The sequence below is a fragment of the Rhinatrema bivittatum genome, chromosome 5 (genome assembly GCF_901001135.1).
Source record: "Rhinatrema bivittatum chromosome 5, aRhiBiv1.1, whole genome shotgun sequence".
Lineage (NCBI taxonomy): Eukaryota > Metazoa > Chordata > Amphibia > Gymnophiona > Rhinatrematidae > Rhinatrema > Rhinatrema bivittatum.
In genome coordinates, this window is record NC_042619.1 from 37,314,169 (window position 1) to 37,328,766 (window position 14,598).

Here is a 14,598-nt window from a genome sequence, read left to right on the forward strand (position 1 = left end):
TCTCGGGCATCGGTAGAAGGAAACGTTCTTCACGCTGACTGGCAAAGAACCTTTTCTGCTCTGGAAGGTATCATGAAACGCTGAGCACGTCTGGGCGATTTACATTTCCCAAAACAAGAATCTTGACATTTTAGGCATACAATTTAGCTAAGAATAGCTTTCCATCATCTTAGAAAATTACACTGAAGGGTACATTAAGCTTGAACAGTAAGAAGGCAGAAGTGAGTTCCTCAATTAGAATAAATGAAGACTTTAATGACTGAATCTCTGAACCGCAGAGCATTAGGTGGTCCTGTTCCTGCTACTGGTACACAGGTCCAACAGAAGGAATTGCCATCCACTATCATCAAGCCGAGGAGAGGTGTGATGGCCTAGAAGGGAGGGGAAATGAGACAGACTCATCCTTAGGCTGAGTGGAGACCGAAGAGAGATTTGGCTGAGCGTTTTGACAGGGGTCTGCCAGTGAGCCTGCCAATCGAACCGAGTCAGTAGGTCCTGACGAGGTACAGCGTCGAGGAATTCTGCTGAGAGGAAGAGAAGAACCTGTAACGGAGCAGAAAGAGGATGGGGGATCTGATGCTAGGATGGCAACAGTGGCGGGGAACATCTGATGATGCCATGTGGCTTAAGATCTTGAAACCATCGAATCGCCAGCATAAACTTGGTGCTCACTGTCGGGCATTGGTGTCGAGGGTGCAGCCTTAAAAAGGTTTTGATCATTCCTAATGACAGCAGGTCACTGTGGGTGGTGACTCCTCTGCTGTCAAGCCCTTGTCCTGCAGAGTACCATAGGGATCAATCCTCTCATCAACCCCATTCAATATCCATCTCGGACCATTAACTGAAGTTATTTGGAAATCCAAGTTTCAGCATTTTGTCTGTGCCAATGACATTCAGGTTATGTCATTGGGATATGACAAAGACATAGCTGTGCAAAGAATCAGCAACTGTCTTGCAGACATCAAGAAGTGGGCCATTGCTAACAAGCAAACTAACCTCCCAAAAAAAAGGCGATATTAACTGTAGGTATATTCCTTGAGCCCCCTTAAAGAGGTTAAGTAGGCTCTGTACAGCATCCCTCTGTTAGTAAAATCTGAAGAACAAAGCTTGGGCGTCCTCTTAGATACCAAAGTGAACATGGAATCAATTACCTCAGTTGCAAGAACATAAGAACATGCCATACTGGGTCAGACCAAAGGTCCATCAAGCCCAGCATCCTGTTTCCATCAGTGGCCAATCCAGGCCATAAGAACCTGGCAAGTACCCAAAAACTAAGTCTATTCCACGTTACCGTTGCTAGTAATAGCAGTGGCTATTTTCTAAGTCAACTCAATTAATAGCAGGTAATGGACTTCTCCTCCAAGAACTTATCCAATCCTTTTTTAAACCCAGCTACACTAACTGCACTAACCACATCCTCTGGCAACAAATTCCAGAGTTTAATTGTGCGTTGAGTAAAAAAGAACTTTCTCCGATTAGTTTTAAATGTGCCACACGTTAACTTCATGGAGTGCCCCCTAGTCTTTCTATTATCCGAAAGAGTAAATAACTAATTCACATCTACCCGTTCTAGACCTCTCATGATTTTAAACACCTCTATCATATCCCCCCCTCAGCTGTCTCTTCTCCAAGCTGAAAAGTTCTAACCTCTTTAGTCTTTCCTCATAGGGGAGCTGATCCATTCCCCTTATCATTTTGGTAGCCCTTCTCTGTACCTTCTCCATCGCAATTATATCTTTTTTGAGATTCGGCGACCAGAATTGTACACAGTATTCAAGGAAGACCTTCTCCCATGTCTGACGACTACAGCAGATAAAGCTATATGTAAATAAGGGCAGCTTGGACACTCTGATATATGCATTTCTGTACACAGGTCTTCCAGAATGCTGTGGCATGGATGTTATCTGACTGCGGCTACAGCGACCACATTAGCCTGGTCCTCCTGAATCTACACTGGTGTTTGGTCCTCTGTCTAGCCCAATTCAAAGCCTTCTGCAAGTCACCAGAGCCCACTCTATCTGAAGGATCGATCGCCTGTCCTCTTACAAACCCTTTTTCAGATTAAGATCCGAAAATGAGGCACTGCTACAGCTTCCTGCTCCTAGGACAGAAGAAGTTTCATGGAGGTAGATTTAGGTTCTGTCAGGCAGGTGCGGAAATGAGCTAGGAGGCAGGGGTTGTTGGCTATGATAGGTAAGCTTGATGGCAGAGCCAGCTCTTTGCCATATGGCAGAATGTCAATATATTAGTGGCTAGTCTGGCTTCTCTAGGGAGAGAATGCCAGAGCTTGGGGTTAAAGGAGAAGAAGGCACGCTTACAGGCTGTAATGAGCCTGGAGTCTTTAGAAACATGACGGCAGAAAACCACAGTATAGCCCATCCAGTCTGCCATCTGTCCAATTAATTTAACATTCTAATTCTCATCGCTTTCTTAGAGATCCCCTGCATTTATCCCACACTTTCTTGAATTCAGATACTGTTTTTGTCTGTTCCATCCATCCAGTGGGAGGATGTCTGGAACAGCCTTTGACTGACTTTGCACTATGATACTTTTATCTCCTCCCTGCTGCCATTTATGACTTCTCATTCTGGTCCTTGATTCTGCTATTTTAATATTTGGTTTTATGTCCTGACTATTGTTGATGCACTGCCTTGTACTAAGTCAGTTCCTTGTTCTGTACCCAGATTTAAATATTTAACCCTATTGATGTATGACTTCTCTTGCATGGTCGCCATACCTGGAGGAATTTTACCCCTATTGGAGTGGAGGAGTAGCCTCTGGTTAGAGCAGCAGACTACAAGCCAGCGAAGCCAGCATTCAAATCCTGCTGCTGCTCCTTGGGACCTTGCGCAAATCAGTTCACCCTCCAATGCCTCAAGTACAAACTTAGTACCCGATTCACTAAGGGGTTTTCCCATAGACACAAAATGGGAGGAAAACCTTAATGATTATAAACCCACTGGGGACAGGGAAATGCACACAGTACCTACCTGAGTATAATCCACTTTGAAGGACCTGAAAGGTGGGATAAAAAAAAAAAAAGGCATTTGTTCATACCTGCAAATTATTCTGTAACGCTGTACCTCACTGTGAGTACTCCAGTAATGAAGCAAGTAACACATTTTTGTAATAAATAGACAAAAACATTTGGCAAATCAGCCCAGGACTATGCCCTTGTGGGAACGAGTGTTTCTGTGTAATCCAGAGTATTCTAGCTGTGGGTGGAAAAAGGCAGCCTAATGGAGGTAACTGAATGAATAGGATCCCACTGACACCCCTTCACGTGGGAGGGGGAAAGCATGTTTGAATGCTTAACATCAGTGTGAAGGTGGTTAACTAAAATACCTCTATGGAGAAGGAGTGAAAGGTATGTAATATTGCTTCTTAGACTGAATGTAGCGCCTTTCCCAAAAAGGCCTGAGGCAGGTTACAAAACATAAATCAAGACATGCAATATTAAAATAAATAGATAAACCACATAACAGTCATAAAATAATTCAAATGGCAGCTGTTCCCCTGGACAGCAAGTCAGCTTAACAGTCAGAGGAGCATGGCAAGTGGGAAACAGCAACCTGTGTAGCAGCAGATTACTGCCTTCGACTACCCTTAATGCTACTTTTATTTCAAAGAAAAAGTCCTTGTGGGACAACCATCATGTGTGTGCGAGTGCAACTTTTAGGCACTGTAAAAGCAAAGCAAACAGTCTTCCTTGCTGGCGAGCCCTTGAAGTTTAAAAATTGGTAAGCCTTGAACCCCACCACTAAAAATCAGGTGACAGTTGCATTGCCAGTCATCTTGTAGAAGTGATGCACCCGATTAGTGCAATTTTTAAAACTTTGTCTTAAAATTACAAACATGTTCTTCTGACTTTTAGAGGAATAATGATTTCACTGCTAATAGCAGCGGTTACACCATGCTCCTTCAGCTCACATTTCTGTCAGCCTAACTAATGCAGTTGTTCTGATGGTTATAATGGTGAAATGCCAGAATTACTGGGAAGGTTCCTTATTTGCTGTGCAAGCTGGCAGTACCTACAGCCTGATTCTGCAATTGTGGCATCTTGAAATCTGAACCCTCAAACCTCTGGTTCCCCGTCACAGATTCTACTGCTGAACTAATGGAGCAGTTCATCTAGTTGAGCGAGTAGGAAAACCCTACCTACTTCAATCATCCCCTGACTACTCCGTCTCAGGTCCACTTTTATTTATAGGCGAAAAGAGCAGTGCCCCTAACCTCAGGCAGCAGAAAACTGCTTCCCGCTCCATCCTCTCCCCTTCCAGTCTGCATGCAAGGAACAGGAGGGAAGAGGATAAGCCTGGAGCAGACAGAGCAGAGCAAAGAAGATTTACACTGTTCCCTAATACAGTCCCTCCGCTCCTGTCATTCAGGGACAAGACGGGAGAGGCTGAGCTAGGGAGAGATACTGCAGCCCAAACAACAGTCCCTGTGCTCCTTAATCCAGCTCCTTCCTTCCTGTCTACAGGGGAGGGAGGGGGCGAGGCTGGCGTGGGCGGAAGAGCAAAGATGAATTCAGGTTTTGTCCGCAGATTTCTGTTTCAGATTTGTAGTCCCAATGCTACCTTATACTTAACGAATGTCTTACGAAACGGCTTCTTACTGAAACAGCAAGACCTTTTGAAAACAAATTTCCTTCAGAAGACTGTGCCAAATGGCTAGGGCTACGACTGAGAAGGCTCTGCCTCTGCAAGCCTGCCTCCTTCCATGAGGGAACCCAAAGAAGCTTCTCTCCCTGCGAGGAACGTAAACTCCTTGTTGTGCGTATCAGACAAGATATTCTGGGCCCTGCTCATTAACCAGCTTATAAGTTACCATCGAGAATGCAGATGGATGTCTTGTAGTTTACTTCTTGATTTCATTTTGCAGTTTACCCCCAAAAATCACAGATTACACACTCATCAGGCACTGTGACATGATTTCTGAAATATCTGCATATGTATTTATATATGGAAAAAGTTTAATGTTTAAAAGTGTGTTGTCCAGTTCTGTGTAATTTGCAGGACTGTCCTGGGGGGGGGATGGCGGGAGGGTCATACAACTGAGCTTAATTATCAAAACACAGGGAAGGCCAGTGGGCAGAGGTGGTGTTAAGGTACTTAAAAGATCTTGTTCTCTCTCTCCCCGCCCTGATTTTGATAATTAAGTAATCTCAATCCCTCCCCCCCCCCCCACCCCGACCAATCCTATTAGAACACGTAGACACCCCCTACTTAAAAGTTTTTTGTTAACTTTTATTCTTTCCCATTCCTCCCCATCTCCAGCATCTCCCTTCCCTCACCATCCTCCCACTCTCTGGCATCCTCACCATCTTCTCATAGAACCAGAGAAATGATGGCAGAAGAAGACCAAACGGCCCATCCAGTCTGCCCAGCAAGCTTTCACACTTATTTTCTCATACTTATCTGTTACTCTGACCGCTGAGCTCAGGGCCCTTATTGGTAACTTTTCGGTTCTAATTTCCTTCCACCCCCACCACTGATGTAGACAGCAGTGCTGGAGCTGCATCAATGTGAGGTATCAAGCCTAATTGGTTAGGGGTAGTAACCACCACAGTAAGCAAGCTACTCCCACCCTTACTTGTTTACCCAGCCTGTGCAATTGAGTCCTTGTTGGTTCTCTTTCCTCTTGGCGTAACTTTCCCTTCCTCCTCCGATAGCCTTCAGTTGGTAAGAGGAATCTGGCAAGCAGTGCTTTTTATTTCCACCTGCTGCTGCCTCCTCTGCCAGCTTCCCTCTGAGGCAGATCTCCCAAGACTTCAGGAGCCCGTGCGGTTCTGACTGTAGAAGAAAGCAAGGCAGAGGAGCACATGGCAACAGGGGATATGGAGCTGACAGCCGGCAGGAGGCCTTGGCCCAAGGGTTGGGCCAAGGCAAAAGGGATAGCCAGACTTTAGTTGGCTTTGTCTGGGGTACTTAGCTGTGCGGCTCAGTAGTGTCTCTCTACAGCTGAAAAGTAGGACCTGGAGAACGGCACAGCAAAGACTGCATGCAATGCAAACAGTAGCCAGAGCCGTAGCTAGCCTATGGCCAATATGGCCTGGCGACATCTTACAAAAATTTTATTCATTACTATTTGTGTTTTAAAATAAACATAAATACAGTTTATACAGACAATACATCACTCTATATATCTCAACCATTCATTCTCACACACTTACCAACAATCTCAATACATATTACCATTACATGTTACACAACAATTAAAATACACCAAGCCCATTTATTATATGTCCCAATTATTAAAAAATGACTCCATATATATACTCAATCTACTTGAACTATTCAGCTCTTTACTTCCCTTGTAAGCTAGCTCAAAAAATACCCAATATTAGAGAGTTGTTAATTAGCAGAACTATCCCTCTCCTTGTTATATATTCCCAATGTTATTGATTAATTATACATTTAATTGCATATTCCAGATGTTAATTGCTCCACATATTTCCACTCCTGATGTCTTTATAAACTCCCAATACGACAATCTCCCGTCAAGAGGCTCTTGTTTCCCCCGAAGGTTTCATCAGGGGTTGCAATTATCCATTATCCTTTCATATACAGGGAAATTCCACCTACACTATCGTTCTGCATAGATGACAAAGGAGCTGAATTTTTTACGTTTCTCCGTCTTAGCATGTTGCAGGAGGTCTGCATGATACGCACGAATTTTGCATTTACAAAATTTGCACATAGCCTTACTTTCATTGCTGACAACAGGCTGAATCCATGCTTTTGGTTCATGTTCCTCTTCCCACGCTTTGCAGTACTTTTTACCATACTTAGCCCAGTTCTTTACTTTAGCCAGAGTAGATCAAAACCACTTAGTAGAGTAGCAGCCAAGGACGGAAACAGTAGGTATGAACAGGCTTCCTTACAGAGCTGATCTGCCGCAGGGAGAAGAAATGAAAGGAAAAAAAAGCAAAATTAGATGAAAGCAAAAGTGGTGTAGAACAAATATAAAAAATAGCATTACAAGTTTCCATGTCACCTTTTTTACCTGTAGTCAGCAGGTATGGACAAGCTTTCTTTTTGTCAAAATAAGGATTTTTTTTTATAAAGGTGATCTGCTGCAGGGAGAAGAAATGAGAAAAAAAAATAGATGAAACCAAGTGGAGTAGAACAAATTAAAAAACACCAGCCCCCCCACACTCATTCCCCCCTTCTGATCACATCCCTGGCCCCCACATTCTCATTCCCCTCTCCCCACCCCCCCTCCAAACACATCTCTGACCCCCTCCCTAACCCCTCCAAGCACATCTCTGGCCCCCCACACTCTCATTTCCCTCTCCCCACACCCCCTCCAAGCACATCTCTGGCCCCCACACACTCATTCCCCTCTCCCCACCCACCCTGCGAGCACATCTCTGGCCCCCACACTCTCATTCCCCCCTCCCAGCACATCTCTGGCCCCCACACTCTCATTCCCCCCTCCCAGCACATCTCTGGCCCCCACACTCTCATTCCCCTCCCCCCACCCACCCTCCGAGCACATCTCTGGCCCCCACACTCTCATTCCCCCCCTCCCAGCACATCTCTGGCCCCCACACACTCATTCCCCTCTCCCCACCCACCCTGCGAGCACATCTCTGGCCCCCACACTCTCATTCCCCTCTCCCCACCCACCCTCCGAGCACATCTCTGGCCCCCACATTCTCATTCCCCTCTCCCCACCCACCCTCCGAGCACATCTCTGGCCCCCACACACTCATTCCCCCCTCCCTAACCCCTCCGAGCACATCTCTGGACCCCACACTCTCATTTCCCTCTCCCCACACCCCCTCCAAGCACATCTCTGGCCCCCACACACTCATTCCCCCCTCCCTAACCCCTCCGAGCACATCTCTGGCCCCCACACTCTCATTTCCCTCTCCCCACCCACCCTCCGAGCACATCTCTGGCCCCCCACATTCTCATTCCCCTCTCCCCACCCACCCTCCGAGCACATCTCTGGCCCCCCACATTCTCATCCCCTCTCCCCCACCCACCCTCCGAGCACATCTCTGGCCCCCACACTCTCATTTCCCTCTCCCCACACCCCCTCCAAGCACATCTCTGGCCCCCACACACTCATTCCCCCCTCCCTAACCCCTCTGAGCACATCTCTGGCCCCCACACTCTCATTTCCCTCTCCCCACACCCCCTCCAAGCACATCTCTGGCCCCCACACACTCATTCCCCCCTCCCTAACCCCTCCGAGCACATCTCTGGCCCCCACACTCTCATTCCCCTCTCCCCACCCACCCTCCGAGCACATCTCTGGCCCCCACACTCTCATTCCCCCCTCCCAACATACTAATTCCTCCCCTCCTGATACCTGGCTGAAGCTGCACAGTCTGAAGATTCCTTCGCTGTTGCTTGCTGCTGCACACAGTGCCGTGCAGCTGGCCTTTCCGTTCCAGGTGTGTCCACGAGCGATGCTGTGCATGCCGTGCTGGACGGACGGTGCTGGGTCTGCCCACAAACTATCGGGCCGATACAGTAAGGAGCGGTAGGAAGAGCTGCGTTAGTGCCGGGCGCACCCACGTTTGCCGCACGCACAGTCCAGCTCACCTACCGCTCGATACTGTATTTAAATAGCTTGCAAATGCAAGAAGCGTCTGAGAAGGGTTAGGCCCGTGCAACCCATTTTACTGTATAGAGCGCTATACAGTATCCTGGGTGCGCTGGTACCTGTCATTTCAAATGACATTTGAAATGACAGGCACCAGGAAGTGGACGGTTCTCCTACGCTCGGTTCTCCTACGCTCGGGATTGCCAGTCCTCTCTACCTTCCTCCCGAAGCAACGAAAGTGAAAAAGGAGAGAAAAAGGAGAAAAGGAGAAAAGCGACATGTGAAGTGTAACTTACTCTTGCAGCCCTCCTCCGGAGACGCACCGCGGCTCCCCTGCCTCCCAGGGGCTGCCCCCTACCTCCCGGGGGGCAGCCGGCGGCGAAAGCGACCCCGCCGGCGAAGATGGATGCCTGCACGGGCCCTCTGACACGATCGCTCCAGCTGCGGCCACTTCTCCTGCGTGCATTCAGCCTGTGCGTACAATTTGGCGCTCAAGGTGTGATGTCACGTGTTTATGGGCTGGGGGAGGCCATTTTTTTGATTCCCGGGACAAAGGCAGCATTCATAGCTCCTCAGGGAGAGGCAGTTCCAGCCATTGTGCAATGGTGACATCTAGTGGCCAGAGGAACCTTGTTGCGTGGCCCCCAGCCATTGTGTTCTGTGACTGTACTAGAAGAGTTGGGAGAGGGAAAACCCATGTAGTTGTGAATAAAGGCTGATTACAATAATGTTGGAAGCTCAAATGAGCAGGAGGAGAAGTGTTCATTAAATCATTCTTTGTTTTATATTTTGGCTGTAGCCATAACTGGGAACTCTCCGGATTTGACCCAGAGACTCCTGAATTCTGAACAAATTGCCAGGTCTCCGGGCCAACACCCAAAAACTCTGGGTGCCCTGCGGGCCAACACCCAAAAACTTTGGGTGCCCTGCTGCAGAAGGCTGGAATTAAAAACAGCTGGAGCAGTGCGTGCCTGAAGGAGGAGGAGCCTCAGCAGCCATGCTGCAGGAGGGCGAGGTGACGCGTGGGGCTGTGCAACAGGAGTGAGATGAGCAGGAGTGTAGCCTCTCCCCTGCGGGGAACAAGAAAATGCAGAACAAGGAAGAGCAGCGAGCAGCACCATCAGGCCGCACACAGAACATGAAAAGGCCAAAATAGGCCCGAAGCTACAGGAGGAGGAGGAGGAAGTGGACTGCTTGTCCCACAGGTCTGGGGAAATGAGGATCGAGGTGAGAAGAGAGATTGAGAGTGCATGGGTGTGTGTGTGGAAGAGGGAGAGAAGTGAAGGAATGTGCATGTGTGTGAGTGTGGAAGAGGGAGAGGAGAGAGTATGCATATGTGTGTGGAAGGGGAGAAGTGAGTAAGTGCGTGTGTGTGTGAGAATGCATGAGTGTGTGAAAAAGGGATAGGAATGAGTGTGCGGAAAAAGGAGAGTATGTGTGTGTGAATACAGGTATATGTGTGTGTGGATGAGAGAGAAGAGAGTGTGTGAGATGAGCATCAATGTGTGTGAGTGAACATGTGAGTGTGCTAGTGTGAGAGAGTTGGTGCGCAAGCTGCTACCCCCCGTGACAATCTCAGGGTGCAATGAAATAAAAAATTCCAAGGTATGCTGATAGCTATACAAAATTCTTGTGTAGCAATGAATGCAATGCAAACATTTTGGCATAAAATATTCGCTGCTGAGGGAGTGCATATCAGAAGGATCATGTAACACCCAGTTGTTACTAAAAACATACAGTTTTCCTTTTGCAGAAAAAAATAATGTTAGGGATGTGGTTTAAAACTATACTACTGCTCTTTAAATCTTGCCCAGTGTGGAGGAAGCGATTCTGTGAGAGAGACTGCTGAGAGACAGTTCTGCTTCAGGGAGCTGGTGAGAGCTGCTGGGCTGGGAGTCCTGATTCAGCTCCTATAAATTACAGGTGCCAGAAACATGGCTCAGAGCTCTGGAGCTCTGCAGGTCGACCATTCTGCTGGTACAAGTCTTCTGTGCTACTGAATCCTGCTCTATTCAAGTACTGGGCTGGACATTTCCTCGCTTCTGAGTTGTGGCCTGCCTTCTGCAAATGAAGTAAACGTCTTATGGAACACCGGTCGGCGTGGGAGTTCTGCTTCTGTGCGAGAGCAGGCTGCGGTGCTGAGTGTTGCTCCCCAGGTTTCAAGAAAAAACTAAAGATAAATTGAATTTGTGCACCTGTGAGTGAACCCTGTGCTTCAACATTTGAAAGCTATCCGAGCCCCAGATGTTGCATAGCCCCCATTCTGAAGTGTGCAGTATATTACCACTTTCATCATCTCTTTGCTGTAACAATATCCACATCTGGAAGAGGAAGCACACAGAGCATGCTCAGGCGCTGAGTGAGCATGGAGGAAGCTAAGAACCGAGGCCCATGCATCCTTGAATCACATTGAATCAGCAGGATATATAGCCTCTGTTACTCAGAGGCAAGGTCAGACTGTAGTAACCTCTACGAGTCTGGACAGGAATATTCCATCCAGAAGCCTGGGCCTCCAGAAACTCGCTGCCTCTCATCGCATGCCTGGCGATGAGAGGCTCCTGAATGGCTGGAATGCAAAAAGTGGAGAATGAATATGGACTGTAATATATAGACTAGAAAAGAGCCAAGCTGTTGGCTTTTGCTTTGCCAACAATATTTGTATTTGTTTTGTGCATGTTACCAGTATTGTACAATAGCCAGCTGAATTGTTATTTAAAAGGACACTTCCTGTCATGCTCACCGCCTAAAGCAGTAGCCTCACTGATGACGAGGCCTGACCTATCCTTCCAGTAGAGGAGGTGGAGGCCATTCACTGACAGAGTTTGGACAGGTTGGGGACAGATATGGAGGGCAGTGGGTAGAAGTAGGGCTGACAGATTAGGTAAAAAACTTGGGAAAGGGGGGGGGGGGAGTTGGTGGTTTCGTATCTTGACCTTTATATGCGCATCCAACCAAAGTGGACGAATCTCAACCGGGCAGACCGTCTGAGCCATTCCTCTGCCATTTGCTATCTTACTATTTATTTTATTTATTTTATTTAGCATTTGTTTATATACCGAGGTACAGCTGACATAGCCTTCACTCCGGTTTACATTATAACAAACCAGTTACATTTAAATTCATAACAGTGTGACAGAGAATGAATCAGAACATTAACTTAAAAAAGTCAATAAATACATTGAACCATTCATTGAACAATAGTTATGAGTGTAAGCAACACTTGAAGTAGACGGTTGAAACCGTTAGAGAGAAGAAAGGTTTCTGCAAGACAGGACGAAAGACAGAAGGAGGGGATTGCTGGCATAAAAAAGGAACGTGAAGGTGGATATGAAAAAGATTATGTTCAGTTGTCATTGGGTGAGCAGCCATTGTACGATTGTGAGAGTAGCCAATCTTTAAGATCTTTTTAAAAAGATTTAAAGTTTTCTTGCGAATTGAGGTGTTGAGGTAGTGCGTTCCATAATTTTGGGCCGATGATAGAGATGGCTCTACTTATCAAATGCTACCTGGTTTGTGGCCTGCCTGTCTATCAGCTGCGATACTCAGCCTCTAAATCTTCCCTGAGTTTTGGATACGTTTCCATGCTTTCCTCTAGAGTTGGCTAGGTTGAGGCTCTAGTAAGCTGCTGTCTTTGCATCCCCCAGGAGGATCCTTTAGTTTGTTTTGTGCCCGTGTCACGGGTCTGGATGTTTCTCGGGGGTTGTTAGTTTGCCCTGGGATGCATGCCAGTTTCGGTGATGCCTGGTTAGACCAGTAGTAATCTTCCAGAAGTTGCCCTATGGAAGTCCAGGTGAAAAATAAATGTTTATTCTGCTGGACTGAAGTTAATTCCTGGGTAAAGGATGCCATGTGCAAGGCAATGCTCTTAGGGTTACCAGCACACTGAGGTTAACCCAAGGTTGGTGCAGTCCTGCTTTTGCCTCACTGCATGCAAAGAAGTGTAATACTAATTTCTGTAAGAAAACTCTGCATGCTTACAATAGGGGAAAACCAGGGTTGGATCAGACTCACAGGGTTGACCTGGGTGAGGAGGTAACCGTAGTTCCCCTAGAGACTTGAACAACCCTAGAAGTACCTGAAGAGGGTAAGGTTTTTGATAAATGGAAAGCTCAGTCTGCCTTTGATTATTTGAAGTTCACATTTCGAACAGCAGATGTCATCAGAATGTAAAGCTTTGATTTATTGAAATACTCCAAGCAGAGAGGATATTGGTTCAGGGATTAATTATTCTTTTCTTTCTCTCTTTTTCGGTTGCTGCTTCAGGACAGCCGTGTGGGAGACCAAGCCGGTATCCCAGTCTAGCTCCCTCTGAGGGATATGGGGGCCCAGGCCTCAGGTGATGAGGGTCGATGTGGCTAGGCCTCAGAGTTCATGGCACCTGATCTCCCTTTGGCAAGCTATTGTCCTAGTGAGGATTTGACCTGGAAAGAACAGAGCCTCAAGGCTCGAATCCGCCAGTAAGAACTGATGTCCGAGACAGGGCCCGTTTAACTTTCAGAGCTCTTTTTCTTTCCTTAATTGACTTCTGTTGATGGGTTTCCCACCCAGGAAAATGAATCCTGGATAACCCAGATTTGAAAGATTACCCCTTAACTTCATGCTCTACTTTCCCCCCGGCTTGCAGTGCCTGTTTATAGCTGGTCAACAGTAAATTATCTTGTGTTTAATTTAAACAACTTGGTGAAGGGCAGCTAGCAGCGTAACACAGATCAGGCATGTTGTGTAGTCTCCTCGTGCCAGCAATGGGAAAGACTGTGGAAAGGAGCAGCTGGTTCCCATCAAGGGAGGAGAAAGAGAGAGGTGGCTTGGGTTGTGTCCTTGCCAGGGGCGGATCTGCTGCCTGAGGCGAGGGATGAGATGGTGCCCTCCTCTCGCTCCCCGTCCCCCTCTCACACATACACTGTTACATACACACACATTCCCTTATAAACACCCATAACCCCTCTCACAGACACTGACACACTCTCAGGCTCTAAGACCCTCTCTCCGCTCCTCCCACACACACAAGCTCCTACTCCCCCGGATTCTCTCATACACATGCACACGTTCTCACTGGCTCCCTCACACACACAAGCTCCTACTCCCCCGGATTCTCTCATACACATGCACACGTTCTCACTGGCTCCCTCACACACACAAGCTCCTACTCCCCTGGATTCTCTCATACACATGCACACGTTCTCACTGGCTCCCTCACACACACCCCCATTCTCACACAGACAGACCCCAGGAAAGCACCCATTCATTCACCCACTCACATCCAAGCAGTTACACATACACACCCACACGCACAGGCTCTCACCCCCCGATGCACACAGGCCCGATCCCCTCGGTGGCAATCCCCGGCAGCAGGATTCGACCTTTTCCTGACGTCATCTCCTGCTGCCGTGGGGCCAGTCTCGCGGCAGCAGGAGAGACACTGGAGAAAAACGCGACTCCTGCGGCCCGGGGTTGCCACTGAGCGGATTGGGCAGGGGTTTCGGTTTATCCCTGCCCGATCCGATGTTTGACTCTGGAGGCAGGGCGTGGCGGTGGCTGCGGTAGAGGTGTTTTGGATGGGGGCACTTTTGGCCGCTCCAAAATTCTGCCGCCTGAGGCCGCCGCCTCATCCTGCCTCATGATAGAACCGCCCCCCTGGTCCTTGCTTTGCTTCGTCGGTGGGTGATGGCCACAGCTGCCACACGCCACAGCAATCTTTTACCTGTGCTCTGCAGCCCATCCAGTCCATGGCTCTCATGACCCTGGGGGGGGGTTATATTAAGAAGAAAAGGAGGGGGCTTATTTTAATCTGTCACTGCGGGAGGGCCAGGTTTAACATTTTGGCACCCTCAGGCAAACAGGCAAACAGCTTCTGTGTGTGTGTGTGTGGGGGGGGGTCCTTTAGAAATCAGAAGGAGGTGGGTGATTGGAGGGGGACCTGTTCACTTATTGCAAGCCCGAAAAGATCCCCCTCATTGTAGAGGGACCGTTCCATCTCCTTTACCATTTCTGTTGCCCTCCTCTGCACTTTTTCTAGTTCCCCTAAGCCTTTCTTGA